Source organism: Anabrus simplex, chromosome 1, assembly GCF_040414725.1.
Source record: "Anabrus simplex isolate iqAnaSimp1 chromosome 1, ASM4041472v1, whole genome shotgun sequence".
In the NCBI taxonomy this organism is placed as follows: Eukaryota; Metazoa; Arthropoda; class Insecta; order Orthoptera; family Tettigoniidae; genus Anabrus; species Anabrus simplex.
The window spans coordinates 44,559,337-44,564,404 of NC_090265.1; the positions used below are offsets into that span (position 1 = coordinate 44,559,337).

Sequence of the window (5,068 nt, forward strand, 5' to 3'; positions counted from 1 at the left end):
ATAGCAGGTGAGGCCGCCTAGGCGAAGTACTGGTCCTACTCCCCAGTTGTATCCCCGGCCCTAAGTCCTTTGCTCCAGGACACTACCCCAGATGCGGTAGAGTTGGGATCACTTGCTGAGTCTGAGAGAAATACCAACCCTAGCAGACATGATTTAGAACGTGAAATTACATACATTCCTGTCCAGGGAGCTATGTGAGAGACATTTTTTAGAGAGGATTGAATGTGGAAACCGAATTCCATTTCGTATTATGATCTTCTCCGGAGGCAGGTATGTATGGGTAGCATGGCCGAGCGGTCTAAGGCGCTGGTTTTAGGCACCAGTCCGAAAGGCGTGGGTTCGAATCCTACTGCTGCCAAGCCTTTTCTAATTTAGTAGGTACGAAGATTTCTGTTTAATTTTTTTTTTGCTAGGGTTTTACGTCGCACCGACACAGATAGGTCTGATGGCGACGATGGGATAGGAAAGGCCTAGGAGTTGGAAGGAAGCGGCCATGGCCTTAATTAAGGTACAGCCCCAGCATTTGCCTGGTGTGAAAAATGGGAAACCACGGAAAACCATCTTCAGGGCTGCCGATAGTGGGATTCGAACCTACTATCTCCCGGATGCAAGCTCACAGTCGCGCGCCTCTACGCGCACGGCCAACTAGCCCGGTGATTTCTGTTTAAAATACAATCTTCGTCGTTATTTGTTCAATTGTGCGAAAAGACCTTCAGTGTGTGTACTTTCTTTCTTAATCTGTTTACCCTCCAGGGTTGGTTTTTCCCTCGGACTCAGCGAGGTATCCCATGTCTACCGCCTCAAGGGCAGTGTCCTGGAGCTTCAGACTCTGGGTAGGGGGATACAACTGGGGAGGATGAACAGTACCTCGCCCAGGCGGCATCGCCTGCTATGCTGAACAGGGGCCTTGGCGGGAGATGAGAAGATTGGAAGGGATAGACAAGGAAGAGGGAAGAAAGCGGCCGTGGCCTTAAGTGAGGTACCATCCCGGCATTTGCCTGGAGGATAAGTGGGAAACCACGGAAAACCACTTCCAGGATGGCTGAGGTGGGAATCGAACCCACCACTACTCAGTTGACCTTCCGAGGCCGAGTGAACCCCTTTCCAGCCCTCGTACTACTTTTCAAATTTCGTAGCAGAGCCAGGAATCGAATCCGGGCTTCCGGGGGTGGCAGTTAATCACACTAACCACTATACCACAGAGGCGGACCAGTGTGTATACGAGTGACGAATTTTCTTCTGTGGTAATAATGTGCAAATTGCAAACTGCTTACCTTCATATCACTGTGAATAGTCCGCAGCTATTTAGAATTTGCTGGCAGGGGTGGGATTCGAACCCATGCCCTTTCCGACTGGTGCCTTAAACCAGTGCCTTAGACCGCTTGGCCACACTACCGGCGTCCTAGTGTTTAGTGCGGACAGCTGACAACGTCATGTTTTCGTTAAAATTCTTATATCTTACTGAACCATTTGGTCCACTTTGAAGGATACCTACCTTCCTTACCTATCAGAAATTTTCTTGAGATCTGTCTCTTGGGTCGTTTCGGGTTCTTCGTCACTTGCTGAGGTAAAAGGTAGGGTTCAGTAATCCTTTTTTTTTGCTAGTTGCTTTACGTCGCACCGACACAGATAGGTCTTTTGGCGACGATGGGACAAGGAAGGGCTAGGAGTGGGAAGGAAGCGGCCGTGGCCTTAATTAAGGTACAGCCCCAGCATTTGCCTGGTGTGAAAATGGGAAACCACGGAAAACTATTTTCAGGGCTGCCGACAGTGGGGTTCGAACCTACTCTCTCCCGAATACCGGATACTGGCCACATTTAAGCGACTGCAGCTATCGAGCTCGGTCAGTAATCCTAATCTGTGTACTCAAATGAAAGGTCTATTCATAAAATATTTGTATTTTATTTTGAAAAACTTTACTGAAGAAACTAATAATTTGAAATTCATGTATAATTCGGACTCTATCTTGTCCATTTAACACCACAATAATTTTTACACAGAGGGGCCGAACGCTCGTTTGAGCCTTTGACTTAACTGCCTGATGGGCATCCTTACTAGAAACCATTGTCTCAATTATTAAGTAAAGAAAGAAAGTCTGGAAATCTTTAAGTTCGGCTTCCATGTGAGACTACATGTACCATCATAATGATTCTTGATGGTTCAGCCCTCGTAACACGAACTCTGGACTCTGGGTATAATTAAGGCAGTCTAATCGGTATGTGCCACTCAGTGGTTGTACGGCATGAACCCTTAATTGAATCGATGTGACCTGCGACTATGTCATGGGCCGACCTCTAAACTTCTAAGTTACTTTATAGTCATTGTGGATGATGACCGCAAGGAAAATAATGCTACAGTGGCATATGGCCCTAAGCTAAGTCCCTGAATTTGATGACCCCATGACCAACCAAGTTTCTAAGCTGAAGGCTAAACACAATTAAGTTACATCGGTCGATGGCCAACGTTTCCACTTTACTAACCCCAGCACGTTTACTGCTCAATCAATCAATCAATCAATCAATCAATCAATCAATCAATCAATCAATCAATCAATCAATCAATCAATCAATCAATCAATCAATCAATCAATCAATCAATCAATCAATCAATCAATCAATCAATCAATCAATCAAAGTCAAATAATGCAACAACAACAACGCTCACAATACTTTGTGGCAGTAAAATCCATTACCTTCGGACATGTCCCCTTAAGCGTTACGTTAATTATTGAACTTTCCCAGCAAAATAAACTAAGATTTCCAGAATGCATCTTCAAATTATTCGCTTGGTTTAAGTTATTTCACAAATACGGTTTCTACTGAATTTAATAGTTAAATAAATTTAAAGGATTTAATGAAATCTTAATGAACAACAAATTCTATCTCCACGGACGAATGGTTTCTTTCACAAGTCCCTACACAAATTCTGACGTAGTTATTTTCAGTTCATGTTTAATGTTTATCCTCTATTGTTATCATGCAGCTGGAAAAAATTACATCATTTATTTTCAGTATTGTATCTGGTTTCATGACATCACACTTTAAATCTAATCTAATACTAATCATTATTAATACTTGGATAACCCTAATAATTAAGTACAAAACCTTAAATAACTCGCCGTACAATGTGAGCCGATTAAGATGTCATATCTTGTCATACCATTCCATAAAGCTTTGTGCGCCCCTCACACACAAACAATCATCACTACCACCACTCTATATTTTGGACAACCCTGAAATTGGCTGACCTCGCTCATTATACTCTAACCTTAGGGTTTCAAGTGTACTTTACAATCTCAATTAAACAAATTCACAGTGTCTAATAGCCTACACGTTATTCCCGGATGAAAATTCAACTAGTTCTCGCAAATAATGATCTCCGTTGCCAAGAATGCAGTTTCATTTCAACACGTAGCAAGCGCACATCCCCGTTACCATCGAGCGGCCAACTCGATCAGCTGTCGGCATTGAACACAAACGACCCTCGCTCTGTCTGTGATTTTTAATATGAAACACATGTTTATCGCCACGCTTGACTGGCTTCTAAGAATGAACCCCTTTGACTTCGCAAATAGAATAAAATACGGTATTCTGACCAAACAAATATGCACATAGATTTTATTTTTAAATGTCCTACAATAATTGAACACGTCGCAAATTAATACCTTCGTGGATTCTCTCATTCAACTTTCCATCCCAAACATTATAAAATCTTCCTCGGGCTCCCACAAATCTCGGCACCATTAACAGGATTCCAATCACCTGATTCACAAATCCTGTCTCAACTCAACTCTACCTCTTGCCTACAACTCGATGACTCTCACTGACAAAAGAACTCGAATAAAAATCCTTACTAGTATCCACGACGCCTAATGCGTACAATACTTTAATGATGATCAACTTCGCATAAAATGATCTCGTATTTTAAAAATTGAATTTTCACACAAATGACTGACAAATTTTACTGTTGTTAATTGTCACATAGGCCTAGTTTAATTAAACATAAATAACGTTACACTGCGTGACAAAATTCACCTATCTACATTACGCAACACTACATACAGCGCTTCCACCCGATTGAAAATGGGTAGCCACGGATATTTTTTGCACCAATCCCATCAAAATTCCAACAGAAAATTTTACGTCGAATAAACATCTTATTTTGTCATCACAAAATATAGGCAATAAATTCACGGAAATGACGATCTACTTTGAACATGATATCTCTTCGAAACCCTCATTAATAACTTTTTACAACATTACACGGCACTCGCAACACTTTAAAAATTTTTCCAAGCAGAAAATAAAACAAATGACCTCCCGTCATATTGCTAACATTCACAAAAACGTATGGGTGAACAACTGCGTCATAAATACCCATCACAAGTACATATAAGTTTGACATCATAAAACAAGATATAGTAGACGGTAAGATGGTACGTCACCTACATTAGGCTACTTCAGCGTCCATCTTTGGGCTCACCTGCGACCCTCTGTCATTTATTTAGCCATTTTTACATTTCTGGCTGTACATAACATTTTTCTTCCTGTTTCCTGGAAATAAAGCATAAAAAAAGAAATGCCTTTCACTTGTCGTTCTCGTTGATCGCACCCGATTGATTGAATCTATTACACGCACACGTATTACTTTTATTCACAATGTTACAACTTTTACCAAAACTACTTCGGTATCTTGACCATCCTTTTTATCAAATTACTGATGCTCAAAAACTATCTCCACATGGAGTCAAGACCCAGCCACATCGGCAGAATCTAGGTTTGTAGTACTTAGTCTTCTTTTGACGAACGATTTAATTGCACAGTTCAACACTCTCCCTTACGCTTCAATAATACAAATGCAGGGGTTTCAGCATGGCGTCCCTTCTTATTTATAGACAATACTCACTCTCTCCAGGCATTTTCCCTTTGCCGCCAAGAGAATTTGCGTAACTTTTTCGACTTAAATGAACTGTAATTAAAACAGTTTTTGATGTAACCACATACTTGCTATATTGCTAGCGGTAGTTTTCATGAACCTTTAAAATTTATACTCATTAAATTAACCGGAT

At 41.2% G+C, this 5,068-nt stretch overlaps 1 non-coding gene across 1 annotated transcript; it reads left to right on the forward strand.

Moving 5' to 3' along the window:
• The first annotated feature begins 279 nt into the window (after positions 1–279).
• TRNAL-UAG (transfer RNA leucine (anticodon UAG)) lies at positions 280–358 on the forward strand. The gene has a single exon. It is a non-coding gene; the product is annotated as a tRNA-Leu (tRNA).
• The last annotated feature ends 4,710 nt before the right edge of the window (positions 359–5,068 follow it).